We start from the raw sequence: 18,170 nt of genomic DNA on the forward strand, positions 1-18,170 counted from the left end.
GTTATGAGATTGCAGCCATGGCAATCCAAGCACCAACACATCATGTAGGTTATACAGCACAAGAAAGCGAATAATCTCCTGGTGATCCGGATTAATCCGCATAGTTACTTGTGTCCAGTATTGTGGTTTATTGCTAGCCAATGGGGTGGAGTCAATCCCCTTCAGGGGTATAGGAGTTTCAAGAGGCTCCAAATCATACCCACAGCGTTTGGCAAAGGACCAATCCATAAGACTCAAAGCGGCGCCAGAGTCGACATAGGCATCCGCGGTAATAGATGATAAAGAACAAATCAGGGTCACAGATAGAATAAACTTAGACTGTAAAGTGCCAATTGAAACAGACTTATCAAGCTTCTTAGTACGCTTAGAGCATGCTGATATAACATGAGTTGAATCACCGCAATAGAAGCACAACCCATTTTTTCGTCTAAAATTCTGCCGTTCACTTCTGGACAGAATTCTATCACATTGCATATTCTCTGACGTCTTCTCAGTAGACACCGCCAAATGGTGCACAGGTTTGCGCTCCCGCAGACGCCTATCGATCTGGATAGCCATTGTCATGGACTCATTCAGACCCGCAGGCACAGGGAACCCCACCATAACATCCTTAATGGCATCAGAGAGACCCTCTCTGAAATTCGCCGCCAGGGCGCACTCATTCCACTGAGTAAGCACAGCCCATTTACGGAATTTCTGGCAGTATATTTCAGCTTCGTCTTGCCCCTGAGATAGGGACATCAAGGTATTTTCCGCCTGAAGTTCTAACTGAGGTTCCTCATAAAGCAACCCCAAGGCCAGAAAAAACGCATCCACATTGAGCAACGCAGGATCCCCTGGAGCCAATGCAAAAGCCCAATCCTGAGGGTCGCCCCGGAGCAAAGAAATCACAATCCTGACCTGCTGAGCAGGATCTCCAGCAGAGCGAGATTTCAGGGACAAAAACAACTTGCAATTATTTTTGAAATTTTGAAAGCAAGATCTATTCCCCGAGAAAAATTCAGGCAAAGGAATTCTAGGTTCAGATATAGGAACATGAACAACAAAATCTTGTAAGTTTTGAACTTTCGTGGTGAGATTATTCAAACCTGCAGCTAAACTCTGAATATCCATTTTAAACAGGTGAACACAGAGCCATTCCAGGATTAGAAGGAGAGAGAGAGAGAAAGGCTGCAATATAGGCAGACTTGCAAGAGATTCAATTACAAGCACACTCAGAACTGAGGAAAAAAAAAAATCTTCAGCAGACTTCTCTTTTCTCTCCTTTCTCTATCAATTAATTTAACCCTTTTTGGCCGGTCAAACTGTTATGGTTCTCAATGGCAAGAGAACATAGCCCAGCAAACATACGAACTAGCTCTTGGAAGGATGGAAACTAAACTGACCATGAACTAAACCTGCCGCACAACTAACAGTAGCCGGGTAGCGTAGCCTGCGTTTTATCCCTAGACGCCCAGCGCCGGCCGGAGGACTAACTAATCCTGGCAGAGGAAAATATAGTCCTGGCTCACCTCTAGAGAAATTTCCCCGAAAGGCAGACAGAGGCCCCCACAAATATTGGCGGTGATTTTAGATGAAATGACAAACGTAGTATGAAAATAGGTTTAGCAAAATTGAGGTCCGCTTACTAGATAGCAGGAAGACAGAAAGGGCACTTTCATGGTCAGCTGAAAACCCTATCAAAATACCATCCTGAAATTACTTTAAGACTCTAGTATTAACTCATAACATCAGAGTGGCAATTTCAGATCACAAGAGCTTTCCAGACACAGAAACGAAACTACAGCTGTGAACTGGAACAAAATGCAAAAACAAACAAGGACTAAGTCCAACTTAGCTGGGAGTTGTCTAGCAGCAGGAACATGCACAGAAAGGCTTCTGATTACAATGTTGACCGGCATGGAAGTGACAGAGGAGCAAGGCTAAATAGCGACTCCCACATCCTGATGGAAACAGGTGAACAGAGAGGATGATGCACACCAGTTCAATTCCACCAGTGGCCACCGGGGGAGCCCAAAATCCAATTTCACAACACCAGAGACCCTGGGCTACCTGATCCTGAAAGTGTGCCCCCCAGCCATCGGGACTAGCATCCGTGGTAATGTTAGTGGATGGAGTGATAACCCATAAAACTCCCTTAGATAGATTGTCCCAATCTAACCACCATGCAAGGGAGTGTACTACATCTGACGTTATAACGACTGTGTCATCCAGCCTTCCTTCCCTCCTAATGTCCTCTTGTAATACAAATTTCTGTAGCTGTCTAGTGTGGAATTGCGCCCACTGGACAGCGGGAAGACAGGAAGTCAGGGAACCTAATAAAGACATGGCATTCCTCAATGACATACTACGCTTACTGATGGCTATACTCACTTTATGTATTATGGTGGTCTTTTTCTCATCAGGAAGCCTACATATCTGGTCAACTGAGTCCAATAGGAGCCCCAGAAATTTCTGACATGTCACAGGCTGGAGCCTGGATTTTTCCCAGTTTATAATCCAGCCCAGTTTTTGCAAAGAAAAAACTACTTCCCCCAACCTCTTCTCACACTGTAGGGAATCTCTACCTACAATCAACAGGTCATCTAGATACGGAATTACTAGTGTGTCCCTTACTCGTAGGAAGGACATTACCTCTGATAGTAACTTGGTAAAAACCCTTGGAGCCATGGATAAACCAAATGGCATAGCCCGGTATTGTAGATGACAGACCTGCCCATCTATAACCACTGCTACCCGGAGAAATTGTTGGTGTAACTGGTGTATGGGGAGATGGTAGTAAGCATCCTTAAGATCCAATACTACCATGTAACAATTTGGAAACAAATTTTTAATAGCTGAACGAATAGATTCCATTTTAAATGTTCTGGGTTTTATAAAGGAATTTAATTTTCTCAGATTGATTATGGTTCTGAAAGAGCCATCGGGCTTAGAAATTAGAAATAGGGGGGAGTAGAAGCCCTTCCCTATCTGGGATGGTGGCACTTTTATTAATACGTGTTTGGATATGAGGGATTTAATTTCCGTTTCCAGGGCCTCCTGCTGAGGCCTAGATTTTAAGGATGTAAGAAGGAAGGAATCCGGAGGTGTTTGGATGAAGTCTAAAACGAGGCCTGAAGATACTAAATTGATGGCCCATGGATTGACCGTTATTTTCTTCCATTGCTCTGCAAACTGTAGAAGTCTAGCTCCCACTGGCAGAACCGGGTCAACGGAATTTATCCGCTGGCTTAAAGGGACGTTTATTGAACAAATTTCCTTTTTGTTTAAATTCTTTATTATTATTCCACCGGTCTTTATAGCCTCCCTTCTTGCCGAATGGTGGCTTCCTGAACGCCCTTCTGTAAGAAGGAATAAAGGGATTAGGGAACCCCTTCTTCCTTTCACCTGCCTTAGTGAGTATTTCATCTAATACTGTTCCGAAGAGGTACTCACCCTGACAGGGTATGGCACACAATTTGGACCTGGACTGGGCATCTCCTTTCCAGTTTTTTAGCCATAAGGCTCTACGAGCCGTGTTAGTAAGACTGGCCGTTCTGGCCGCTAGACGGAGTGAGTCAATAGAGGCATCAGAAATAAATGCCGCAGCCCCTTTAATTAAAGGAATAGCAGAGCGCAATCTTTCCCTGGATACACCAGTTTTAATGTTTTGGTCCAGCTGGTCCAGCCAAACTAGCATAGACCTGCTAGTAGATGTGGCTGCAATTGCAGGTTTAAAGGCAGTTACACAGGCCTCCCATGACTTTTTAAGTATTGTGTCAGATTTCCTGTCCATAGGATCTGATAAGGAACCTGCATCTTCAACTGGCAGGGAGGAACGGCGGGAGGTGGATGCCACTGCCGCATCCACTTTAGGTACTTTGGACCAAGTGGTCAAGTCCTCATCATCAAAGGGGTATCGCCTTTTACACGAGACTGGCACAAACCCCTTTTGTCCTTTACTCCATTCCCGTTTAACCAGGTCCTTGATGGCCTGATTCACTGGAAACACATGGCCTTTCTTCTGTGAAAGACCAGCAAACATAGCGTCCTGAGGTGTCTGAGGTTCTTTAGATTCTGATACCCCCATAGTACCTCTCACTGACTTAATCAAATTATTTACACTGTCTGTAGGGAAACAGACGTAATCCTCGTCATCCGAGGAGCCCGATTTCTGAGAAACGTCTGAGCTGACCTCCCCACTTTCTGCTGACGTGTCTGCTGCAGGTGAAGGCGCTTTCCTGGCTCTTTTCTCAATAATCACCGCCGGAGTACCTCCCAAGGACTGAAGTTCTTCCCTAATCATGAGACGAATTTATTTCATCCTGACAGAACTTTCCTGCTGTAAGGTGTAATCTATGCAACTCTGACACAATTTCTTAATATAGGAGTCCGGCAGGGGCTCATTACACATCGCACACTGCTTGTGCCTAGATTTCTCCGTCCGCTTACCCTATAAGATAGAAGTAGGAGAAACTACCATTAGCCCCCATAAAGCCAGCTACACATTCGCCCAGGAGTAAGGTTAAATACCGTCTGCCGGGTTGTACGATCAGCCTTCGGTGCAGAGCGGCCTGACTTTTTCCCTGATTTCTCAGTGGAGTCACTCCTCTTTGAGTGTCCACTGCCTTTTTGGGCATCACCACTAGGCAGGATTGAATCCTCCAGTGGGCGCTCGATATCCTCCTGGGACGACATGTTGCGCAACCAGGAGTGCTCTGAACTGCCTTATATAGCACCGTTTGCCCACAGCTGAGAAAACACTCCCTCCCTTTTTTTTTTTTTTTTTTGAAACCTGATTATCGGGGGAGATTAGCAATCAGCCCTGGTGTGTGGTCCGCAGTCTTCTTCTCCAGCCGCAGACGCTTTGCACTAATTACCGGTACAATGGTGCCTATAGTTGAGCCCAGGCTGCCCCCGCGATCCCGGAAGTTCAACCCAGCACTTCCGGGACGCCGATGCTACTGCGCATGCGCCCGCGTCTCTGCTGCACGCTGGAAGACGCTATGGTAAGTGCTGCACCTGCAGCTACCAGCAATATAATATCTCCACTCCGGAGGGACCAGGAGGGGAAAACCCCCCCCGGGGAGACGCTCCACATACCCCCGGAGTATATTACCTGACCCAGGTCCGGCCGGACGAGAAGGTCGGTCGCGTCATACAACGGTGTCCCAGCAGGGAGACTGTTGATAAATAGCCGGCATTCCAGCCGCATCAGCAGATGAGGGGTGGCCCTCCGGACCATTCCCGTCTCTGTCTACCCGCTCTGGAGCCCCTGCCGCTCAGCAGAGTCGTACAGGCGGCAGTCCAGGCGGGCTTTCCTCTTCATAGTTACTCATAGAGTCTTCTCTGTGGGTTCCCGTCTAGGAACAGGAAACCAACTGAGGAGTGAGGGGGGGCCGCCCCTTTTATCTCTCTGTAGGTTTCCTGTTCCCAGGGGCGGATCCCCTCTCTCAGTGGGTGCTGTCGTGGCGAATAGAAAATACCAAATAATATTTCATAAATAACCAAATAGTAAATATTACCAATAAATATATTTATAGTATAATAAGTATAGAACGCGTCACCAATTTCCTAAGTAAATATATTTCTAAAGTTGCTGTTGACATTAAATTATTACCTGATGTCAATAACAGCCCATCCAATCCACACAGGCAAAGAAAACAAAATATAGATATCTATAAATTAAGTTATGCATAATAATGAGAAAATACACATCATTATTTTAAAAAATAAGAAATAAATCAATAAAAAACTACAATAAGAGGTTAAGGTTTTGCAACTGTTTGACTAGTCAAATTTTACAATTGGAGTAATGTTGGCTGTTGCTGCAAGTTACTTTCAATGTGTGTACTTACTTAGCCATCTCTTTATTTAGAGTTAAGTTTTAAGTTGTTAAGGGTGGGAAAATTGTAAACATAAAATGAGTTTTGCTGTAAACAAAGTTTAGAAACAAATTAAAAATTATAATTTTGCCCAAAATGTATGCTAAACTCAAACTTTGCAGGGCCAACATATGTGTTAGTATTTAAAAAAAAAAAATAATAATTTCATGGATAAGAATCTGGTTGTCGGTAGTGCTAGCAGAAACAATCCAAGCAGTAGTAGCATCAAATGCAAGTCACTTTTGGGAACCAGACATGAGAGAAGGAAAGTTGAGGTTATCAAAGAAGGAGTTTGCTGTCATCAGCGATACACAGTGCAGGCGTTGTGCATCGAAAACCTCTTATGGGGTAAAATCATCTATTCTTGTAGTCAGCTCTGGAGCAGGTAATGCTGCATCTGATGTTGGTGGAAGAGGCTCTACAGTGCCTGAAAGGTCTGCTCACACTAGTGGCAAGTCGCAAGTGTGAGATTTTTTGTACATTGTCAGCAGATGATTCTTTAAACTCTGCAGGCTTTGTCAGAGGAAAAAACCTTGGATCTTACAGACTAGGAACTACGGCTCCCAATAAGCACATGAAGCAGCATCACCCGCTAGTCTTTCTGTCAGCAAAGCTGCACCCTTAGGTAGCATCTGTTTGGTGTAGTGATGGGCAAACCCCCCGATGTTCAGGATTGGCAGGTTCACCCAAGTTTTTTATAAAGTTCGAGTTCGGGGCCAGACATAACATGAACTTGCGTCCGAAGCCCAAACTTGGACTATACATATATGGGATGGTGCGGAGGGGGCTGTAAAAAAGCAGAAAATTGATAATAAACATTAGAATTATATTTACCTGTCCAGCGACATGTCTCCTGGCTGCATCTGCTTCCAGGGCTGCTCATTAATTGCCGACAGTATTCACTGCACTCGGCAGTCCTCAGTTTTTTCCGGCAGTGTTTGTACGGTGGTGGCACCTCACGAACACTGCCGGAAAAAGCTGAAGACTGCCGAATGCAGTGAATACTGGCAGAAGGTAATGAGTGGCCCCGGAAGCAGATGCGGCCGGGAGACAGCGGGACGGGAGGACGCATCGCTGAACAGGTAAGTATAATTCTAATGTTCATTATTAATTTTCAGGTTTTTTTTTTTACAGCCCAAACTGGACCCGAACTGTAACATGGGTTTCCCATGGAAACCCGTGTTCGGGACCATGTGACCAAACATTATGTGTTTGGTACTGTCCCAAACTTTACAGTTCGGGTTCGCCCATCCCTAGTTTGGTGTCATCCTCACCTCATCACACTTGTCATCCTCTTTAACTGCATGTGGTTCTCCCAAATACATCTCCTTGTCCTCCATCAAAATGGCAAAAATCCAACATCGATTAGGTAGCGATGAAATAGCCTTACATTCACAGTCATCTGCTGGTTTGACAATTTAACTCACATCATTTCAAGCTGCTGGTGGTGCAGTTGCTGCTTTTCCAGATTTTGGATTCTGCTATATTTTAAGAAAAGATGGCATGCTCTCAGTTTGCAGGAAGATATCATGCAGCCATTATTTATCACAAAAAGGGTGCCCAATCTCCACATGCAAGACAATGTAGGCAGCTCTCTGCACTTGTCTTTAAGCTCCAAAGTACCCTGCAACTATGGCCAGTGGCAATACATGAGATTCACACCTCACTAGGTGAATGTTTTCAGCTTCAATGATGCACTACTGAATTTGGGACAGGTGTTGAGGCCTAAGCGACTCAGAGCGATATCCATTTCCAGCATCAGGCAGCAGTTATCTGTCTCCTCCTAGAAGTCCTTCAGAACCTGCTTAACAGACATGACTTCATTCCCAACAAGCACATGGCACATTGTTGATAGCACATGGTAACCTTATCCTTTTTGCTTATGCAAGGCAAAGCACTGCCAACTAGTTTAACAGTTTTAGACCCTGATGGAGAAAATCCACACTGCAAAAAGAGTTCTTACTGTGTGTCAAGAGGAAACTTGCCCGCTTGTTGGCTTTCCATGAGCTGCAACTTCGAATTATCTTGACCGATAAAGCCTGGCACATACTTACTGCTTTACTGTCAAGAAAAATAACCCATGCATGGCCTATGACCTAAATTTAATAGTTCAAGAATTCTGCTCCAAATAAAAAAAATGTTTAGAATTGAGAGTCCTCAGTGGTTGATACCTTTTAATGGCTAACTAAAAAGATTGTAACAAATTGCAAGCTTTCGAGACTACACAGGTCTCTTCATCAGGCATAGACTAATACAAATTCTGAAGAATCACATATTTAAGGACAACATAGCACAGAAAAAAAAAACCATGGATAAGACAGGTGGCATGAAGCAGAATTACCATGAGTGATAAACAGTTATGTCCATAAATGTTGGGCCAGTTCTTAGATAAGGAATGTTTTATTGTCCTCTAAATGGGGTCTCTGTCGTGATGACCCCTCATAGTCTGAGGGGCAAGTTCCTTAGTTGATGTAAAAAGACATAAATCCATGTGACACATTCATTCCACCACTTAGAACTGGCCCAACATTTATGGACATAACTGTTTATCACTCATGGTAATTCTGCTTCATGCCACCTGTCTTATCCATGTTTTTTTCTTCTTTTTTTTCTGTGCTATGTTGTGCTTAAATATGTCATTCTTCAGAATTTGTATTAGTCTATGCCTGATGAAGAGACCTGTGTAGTCTCGAAAGCTTGCAATTTTTTACCATCTTTTTAGTTAGCCATTAAAAGGTATCAACCACTGAGGACTCTCAATTCTAAACATTTTTCTATCTACTGGCTAACACGGTACCAAGATATATATCTTTCCTGTTGCAAATAAATACACTTGAATAGGCAAATCACTGCCTCTTGGCTCTGTGAAAAAGGGGCATCCACTGCACCATCTGAGTTGCAATGTCACTACACACTGGAAATGAAATCGATGATGTCTTTGTTGCAATATTTGTATAACACTAGAAGTCCCGGGAATTTCAAGATCCCCCCTGAAGTCCTGAGAGAGGGTCAAATGACCCTCAGTCCATATTGACACCTTAATTAGCATCCTTTCATTTGTAAATGTGCTCTTGCCTGAGGAATCTGCAGGGGGGATTATCTAAGATAAGAGTGTGTAAACAGAAGAATGCAAGCTATTCCTGAGTGTGGGGGTTGCTGCTCACAAGAAAGAGATGCTGGCTTCACAGTGCCTTTTTTTGCCTGATCGTTTGCATCCTGTTTTGCAGGGGTTGGTGCAGAGAAGGTACAGTCATCCAGAGAATGGCCCGGGATCGCCTCTGAACTACAGGCTTGTTCCGAGGCGATCCTTCACAGACGTTCGCCGGCGACATGTCTGCATGTGTCATGTCACCAGTGATGCCCCGGTGATGTGCACGCGCTCGTGATTGCCCGCACATCGCCGGGAATCATCTCCCCATGTAATGGCCCCATTAGGGCTCAGGAGTGACTCCAAAAAACAGGTGTCAATCTTGAAAGAAAACTGATCAGGAACTGAAGTGTGTCCCTACCCAAAGAATGTTAGCTGCTCCTGAGTGTCTGCCCACCCCCCCAGCTGCATTGCATTAGCAAATTTGCATGCAGCTTTATGTGCTGTGGGGGAGAAACCTATTTTGTTCACAGGAAAGAAAATGGAGAGAAGGCACACCATTGAAGAGGCATTGGAACTGATTCTGAGCAACACAAACCCTTCTGACTCAGATGGAGAAGACATAGTCCTTCAACCGGATTCGGACTCTGAGCTGTTTTCAGGTTAGGCTGGCTTCACACTCCCTTTTTTGCCTGTTCATTTGGATCCTATGTTTTGCAGGGGTTGGTGCAGATAAGGGTCGGTGCGGGGCAGGTGTGGTGCGTGGGCAGTACGCTGCGGTGCAGGGTGGGTGTGGTGCGGGGTTAATGTGTTTTCCTCTGTGGCTTTCTTTTTCTGTCTCTCCCCTGTGTCTCTCTCTTTTCTGTGTCTTTCCTGTCTTACCTGTCTTCTCTGGCTGTCTCATCCCCGGTTCTCCCTCTTAGGGATGATTCACACATCTGTGCCGTAGGCACGGACATACGGGACACATGTTCCCCTATGGCCCCATTCCGCACAAACTGTGTCTCTGTGTGGAGCACATGCGTGTCCGTCTGCTCCACACAGAGACATGTCCGTTGTTTTGCGGAAGCACGGACCGCTTTTTGCCGAAAACGTCCATGCACACAGATGTCATCCGTGTGAAAAGCCTAAAAATAAAGAATTTCATATTCACCTCAGTCCAGCGCTGACAGTTCCTCTCACTTCCAGTGCCGCTCATTAGGCTTATGAATATTCACTTCACTGAGCCCAAGAGTGAACCGGAAGTGAGAGGAGAAGAGGCGCTGGAGGGAGGTGAGTATGTGGTGACAGCAGACAGTGCTATCTGTGGATTCACAGATAGCACACGGACATCACCCACGGTGCATGGGGCCAAAAGGGATCCTGTTCTGCTTGTTTCAAAAACGGACAGAACAGGATGCCAAAAAAGGCAGTGTGAGTTACCAATTTTATTTCCTGACTATCTTTTTTATTTTGAACCAAAACAAAATGCTTATTTGAATTTATTTATCTTGCAGATGAGGAGACTCCGCCTCTACCAAAAAAGAGAGCTCGGTTGGCGAGTGAGCCGACAGAGACCGCAAAAGATGGCACAGTGTGGCATGAAGTACAAGTGGGAAACATCTCCATTTGACCCCAATAGAACCATACCCTACAGATGGAGAGCCAAGTGCTAAGGCCAGACGAAGTGTCCAGAGTCGCCTTCAGAGCTTCCTCTGTTTTATCAGTCTTGACATGCTTCGTAGCATTGAAGAATGGACTACTCAACATGCACGTCACACGGAGCAGGTGGATTGGTTGATGGGTCTCCCGGAACTAATGGCATTTATTTCAGTCATTATCTTGCGGGGGGCGACCAAGGTTCCATCACTACGTGACAGCTGGTCAGCAAACCTGGGAAACCCAAGGATCATTGCCACTATGACCCGAAACCGCTTTCAAGACATCATGCAACACCTACGCTTTGATGACATGTTCACGTGCAGTGAGCGAGTGGAGACCGATAAGTTTGCTGCAATCTCCGATGTGTGGAGATCATTTGTCACCAACTGCATCGCATCCTACAACCCTGGTCGACACATCACTATTGATGAACAGCTTTTCCCGTCAAAGGCTCGCTGCTGTTTTCTGCAATACATTGCAACAAAACCAGACAAGTTTGGCATCAAGTTTTGGGTGGCTTGCGACTTGAAATCAAAGTACATCTGTAATGTCCTCCCATATCTTGGCAAGGACCCCAGTCATCCCAGCGGGGAGAGACTGTCCGAAACTGTAGTGATGAGGCTGATGGAACCATTCATGGACAAGGGCAGAACTGTAACCATGGACAATTTCTTTACATCATTGTCACTTGCACAACGACTGCTTAGCCGGGAAACCACTATCCTCGGCACAGTCAACAAGAGTCGCCGGGAAATTCCTCAATCCGCTAGACAGATGGACCGCACTGAATTCACCACTCAGGTGTTTTCAACCACTGGTGCCACACTGACAGTGTATGCACCCAAACGAAAGAAGGCCGTCTACATTCTCAGCAGCATGCACAGCATGGTTGAGACTGAGGATACCAAGAAAAGGAAGCCAAACAAGGTCACACAATACAACCACACAAAGTGCGGTGTGGATGTAATGGACCAAATGGTGCGGGAGTACAGCATGCGTGCAGGAACACGGAGATGGCCAGTCGCCGTGTTCTACAACATGATTGACATGGCAGCACTCAATGCTCATGTTCTTTATCAGGCATGCACTGGGGTGCAGGAGAGACGGGTTGACTTCCTGGTTGAGCTTGCAAAAGAGTTAGGTGGCCGTCATGTGACTGAAAGTAAGGCACGCAAGGAGAAACTCCTTTGGCAACTTCCTTCCACACCCAGCCCTGGCAAAAGGGTGAAGTGTCAGGTCAACCATCGATGCACGAACAATTGTGCAACTGAGAGATGTGTTGACTGCTACAAATACACGTGTGGCAAATGTACCAGGGACATACCCAGGCAGTGCCAGGTATGTTCCGACATGTTCAGGCAGACTGCTGAGTGAGTGCTGAAATGCTAGTCACACAAGGACATGCCACTCACACACACACAGCCCCCCACTGCAGCCTATTGAAAATATGTGTGGAATTGTTTTATTCCTTGTATTTTTTTAACATTTTTATAACAAAAATAAAAAGCATCCTTTGATGCGTGCTCCTTTACTCGCCTACCCCCATGTATTTGTCTTTACCCTTTCCCCCCTCCCCTCTTCCCACTCCTCCACCAACATCCCTCCCTGTTGTATAATTTGATTATATTGTTTTCTTGTTCAGTTTTATCACATTTCAAATAGATAATGGCTGCACTCAAGTTTATTGTGCTAAAGCAAGGAAATGTGCAATACATGAAATGTGAACAGCATAATGGCTTGTGAAATTTATGAAAAAACACATGAGATTTTTAGCACAAAATTTGGCCAAAAGTTGTGAGCCCATTCACCAAACGTCAAGGTAATCTCAGATCGAATGGGTAACTAACCTGTCTGCCTAGTGTGAACACTTACCTATGGCTAATAAAATGGTAAAGCCTGCATTTATAGAGGAGGTTAGAACCAACTGTGTTTGGATGTAATTAAAATCACAGCATGGTGAAGGGCGGGGCGTTCAAGTCAGAAAAAGCAATACATAGTAAATATAGAAAAACTGACTGAACAGCCATCTAGTCTGAACTGGTGCATAACCAAAAAGTCTTACATAGCAAATAGATAATGGCTGCACTCAAGTTTATTGTGCTAAAGCAAGGAAATGTGCAATACATGAAATGTGAACAGCATAATGGCTTGTGAAATTTATGAAAAAACACATGAGATTTTTAGCACAAAATTTTGCCAAAAGTTGTGAGCCCATTCACCAAACGTCAAGGTAATCTCAGATCGAATGGGTAACTAACCTGTCTGCCTAGTGTGAACACTTACCTATGGCTAATAAAATGGTAAAGCCTGCATTTATAGAGGAGGTTAGAACCAACTGTGTTTGGATGTAATTAAAATCACATCATGGTGAAGGGCGGGGCGTTCAAGTCAGAAAAAGCAATACATAGTAAATATAGAAAAACTGACTGAACAGCCATCTAGTCTGAACTGGTGCATAACCAAAAAGTCTTACATAGCAAATAGATAATGGCTGCACTCAAGTTTATTGTGCTAAAGCAAGGAAATGTGCAATACATGAAATGTGAACAGCATAATGGCTTGTGAAATTTATGAAAAAACACATGAGATTTTTAGCACAAAATTTGGCCAAAAGTTGTGAGCCCATTCACCAAACGTCAAGGTAATCTCAGATCGAATGGGTAACTAACCTGTCTGCCTAGTGTGAACACTTACCTATGGCTAATAAAATGGTAAAGCCTGCATTTATAGAGGAGGTTAGAACCAACTGTGTTTGGATGTAATTAAAATCACAGCATGGTGAAGGGCGGGGCGTTCAAGTCAGAAAAAGCAATACATAGTAAATATAGAAAAACTGACTGAACAGCCATCTAGTCTGAACTGGTGCATAACCAAAAAGTCTTACATAGCAAATAGATAATGGCTGCACTCAAGTTTATTGTGCTAAAGCAAGGAAATGTGCAATACATGAAATGTGAACAGCATAATGGCTTGTGAAATTTATGAAAAAACACATGAGATTTTTAGCACAGTTGGTTCTAACCTCCTCTATAAATGCAGGCTTTACCATTTTATTAGCCATAGGTAAGTGTTCACACTAGGCAGACAGGTTAGTTACCCATTCGATCTGAGATTACCTTGACGTTTGGTGAATGGGCTCACAACTTTTGGCCAAATTTTGTGCTAAAAATCTCATGTGTTTTTTCATAAATTTCACAAGCCATTATGCTGTTCACATTTCATGTATTGCACATTTCCTTGCTTTAGCACAATAAACTTGAGTGCAGCCATTATCTATTTGCTATGTAAGACTTTTTGGTTATGCACCAGTTCAGACTAGATGGCTGTTCAGTCAGTTTTTCTATATTTACTATGTATTGCTTTTTCTGACTTGAACGCCCCGCCCTTCACCATGCTGTGATTTTAATTACATCCAAACACAGTTGGTTCTAACCTCCTCTATAAATGCAGGCTTTACCATTTTATTAGCCATAGGTAAGTGTTCACACTAGGCAGACAGGTTAGTTACCCATTCGATCTGAGATTACCTTGACGTTTGGTGAATGGGCTCACAACTTTTGGCCAAATTTTGTGCTAAAAATCTCATGTGTTTTTTCATAAATTTCACAAGCCATTATGCTGTTCACATTTCATGTATTGCACATTTCCTTGCTTTAGCACAATAAACTTGAGTGCAGCCATTATCTATTTGCTATGTAAGACTTTTTGGTTATGCACCAGTTCAGACTAGATGGCTGTTCAGTCAGTTTTTCTATATTTACTATGTATTGCTTTTTCTGACTTGAACGCCCCGCCCTTCACCATGCTGTGATTTTAATTACATCCAAACACAGTTGGTTCTAACCTCCTCTATAAATGCAGGCTTTACCATTTTATTAGCCATAGGTAAGTGTTCACACTAGGCAGACAGGTTAGTTACCCATTCGATCTGAGATTACCTTGACGTTTGGTGAATGGGCTCACAACTTTTGGCCAAATTTTGTGCTAAAAATCTCATGTGTTTTTTCATAAATTTCACAAGCCATTATGCTGTTCACATTTCATGTATTGCACATTTCCTTGCTTTAGCACAATAAACTTGAGTGCAGCCATTATCTATTTGCTATGTAAGACTTTTTGGTTATGCACCAGTTCAGACTAGATGGCTGTTCAGTCAGTTTTTCTATATTTACTATGTATTGCTTTTTCTGACTTGAACGCCCCGCCCTTCACCATGCTGTGATTTTAATTACATCCAAACACAGTTGGTTCTAACCTCCTCTATAAATGCAGGCTTTACCATTTTATTAGCCATAGGTAAGTGTTCACACTAGGCAGACAGGTTAGTTACCCATTCGATCTGAGATTACCTTGACGTTTGGTGAATGGGCTCACAACTTTTGGCCAAATTTTGTGCTAAAAATCTCATGTGTTTTTTCATAAATTTCACAAGCCATTATGCTGTTCACATTTCATGTATTGCACATTTCCTTGCTTTAGCACAATAAACTTGAGTGCAGCCATTATCTATTTGCTATGTAAGACTTTTTGGTTATGCACCAGTTCAGACTAGATGGCTGTTCAGTCAGTTTTTCTATATTTACTATGTATTGCTTTTTCTGACTTGAACGCCCCGCCCTTCACCATGCTGTGATTTTAATTACATCCAAACACAGTTGGTTCTAACCTCCTCTATAAATGCAGGCTTTACCATTTTATTAGCCATAGGTAAGTGTTCACACTAGGCAGACAGGTTAGTTACCCATTCGATCTGAGATTACCTTGACGTTTGGTGAATGGGCTCACAACTTTTGGCCAAATTTTGTGCTAAAAATCTCATGTGTTTTTTCATAAATTTCACAAGCCATTATGCTGTTCACATTTCATGTATTGCACATTTCCTTGCTTTAGCACAATAAACTTGAGTGCAGCCATTATCTATTTGCTATGTAAGACTTTTTGGTTATGCACCAGTTCAGACTAGATGGCTGTTCAGTCAGTTTTTCTATATTTACTATGTATTGCTTTTTCTGACTTGAACGCCCCGCCCTTCACCATGCTGTGATTTTAATTACATCCAAACACAGTTGGTTCTAACCTCCTCTATAAATGCAGGCTTTACCATTTTATTAGCCATAGGTAAGTGTTCACACTAGGCAGACAGGTTAGTTACCCATTCGATCTGAGATTACCTTGACGTTTGGTGAATGGGCTCACAACTTTTGGCCAAATTTTGTGCTAAAAATCTCATGTGTTTTTTCATAAATTTCACAAGCCATTATGCTGTTCACATTTCATGTATTGCACATTTCCTTGCTTTAGCACAATAAACTTGAGTGCAGCCATTATCTATTTGCTATGTAAGACTTTTTGGTTATGCACCAGTTCAGACTAGATGGCTGTTCAGTCAGTTTTTCTATATTTACTATGTATTGCTTTTTCTGACTTGAACGCCCCGCCCTTCACCATGCTGTGATTTTAATTACATCCAAACACAGTTGGTTCTAACCTCCTCTATAAATGCAGGCTTTACCATTTTATTAGCCATAGGTAAGTGTTCACACTAGGCAGACAGGTTAGTTACCCATTCGATCTGAGATTACCTTGACGTTTGGTGAATGGGCTCACAACTTTTGGCCAAATTTTGTGCTAAAAATCTCATGTGTTTTTTCATAAATTTCACAAGCCATTATGCTGTTCACATTTCATGCATTGCACATTTCCTTGCTTTAGCACAATAAACTTGAGTGCAGCCATTATCTATTTGCTATGTAAGACTTTTTGGTTATGCACCAGTTCAGACTAGATGGCTGTTCAGTCAGTTTTTCTATATTTACTATGTATTGCTTTTTCTGACTTGAACGCCCCGCCCTTCACCATGCTGTGATTTTAATTACATCCAAACACAGTTGGTTCTAACCTCCTCTATAAATGCAGGCTTTACCATTTTATTAGCCATAGGTAAGTGTTCACACTAGGCAGACAGGTTAGTTACCCATTCGATCTGAGATTACCTTGACGTTTGGTGAATGGGCTCACAACTTTTGGCCAAATTTTGTGCTAAAAATCTCATGTGTTTTTTCATAAATTTCACAAGCCATTATGCTGTTCACATTTCATGTATTGCACATTTCCTTGCTTTAGCACAATAAACTTGAGTGCAGCCATTATCTATTTGCTATGTAAGACTTTTTGGTTATGCACCAGTTCAGACTAGATGGCTGTTCAGTCAGTTTTTCTATATTTACTTTGTTTTATCACATTTGTTTGGCCATGCCGCTTATACACATCAAACTATTTGTTTGATGTTGGTGTGAAATAACCGTTTAGTGAAAAAAAAATCTTATTGGTTTTAAAAAAAAAAATAAAAAGCATCGAAACAAATAACAGTTGCTCTTTTGTATATTTTTCACACTAAAATTTCAGTCCTCTTGGGCGAATTTTTTTTGCGCCAAATTTGCACAAGAATGAACATGCTGCGATTTTTTTTCGCTAGTGTGATTGAGGCCTAAAGGTACAGTTACATGTTACGATCTCGCTGACGATATCGTTTGAAAACATCACGTGATCACGTCGTTCATGCGATGTCGTTTTCACATCGTTGCGTGTAACGTCAAGATATCGGACGAACACATCGTTGGATCGCTGATCGCAGATTTGAGGTCAGGATCTCAAATCTGACGATCCTCGTCCAATTATGTGTCAGAAGATGTGCAGCATCGACGTTCAGTGTAACGCTGAGATGAACGATGTCGGTCTAAATTCTCCTATTCCTGCCATTGTGAAAAATCGTTCTGCAAACTTTTGCAATGAGGCTAACGCGGAGCCAAAATTTACATCGTTAACAAGATAGTTGCATGTGACGCCTCTTGGACGATGTGAAACTGATTGCATGAACGATGTGATCATGTGACATTTCTAACTATATTGTCTAGATCGTAACATGTCACGGTACCTTTGACCGCTGCGGATCCGCAGCAGTTTCCCCTGAGTTTACAGTACAATGTAAACTTATGGGAAACAAAAAACGCTGTGCACATGCTGCGGAAAAATCTGCGCGGAAACGCTGCGGATTACATTCCGCAGCATGTCACTTCTTTTCTGCGGATTTTCACCTGCTCCAATAGGAAACTGCAGATGAAAATCTGCAGAAGAAACCGCAGTAAAAAACGCGATAAATCCGCAGTAAAAACCGCAACGGGTTTTCACTGCGAATTTTGGAATTCCGCTGTGGAAAAATCCGCAGTGGAATCCGCAAAGTGTGCACATAGCCTTAGACACAAATGCTTCTGGTCATTACTCACAGCTGTACCTTGCTCTAAAATTTCTAATTCTCTATTTAAAATATACAAAAAATGATTCATTGTTTCAGCGCTTTTTTGCTCAAATAAAACTAAACTAAATACAATATGTATAGTCTTTATATTATCAAATACAGTAAACTGAAGAGAACTAACTTGAAACTTGAAACTACATGGGTAAACTCGATGGAAAACAGCAAACAACCTCCTGTGGTGCAACAGTAATGGCATTAATTACAGAACAAAAGACAGTGAATAGAGATAAGATAAGCTATAGATAAAATCCTTTAGGTCATT

The sequence above is a fragment of the Ranitomeya variabilis genome, chromosome 4 (genome assembly GCF_051348905.1).
Source record: "Ranitomeya variabilis isolate aRanVar5 chromosome 4, aRanVar5.hap1, whole genome shotgun sequence".
Lineage (NCBI taxonomy): Eukaryota > Metazoa > Chordata > Amphibia > Anura > Dendrobatidae > Ranitomeya > Ranitomeya variabilis.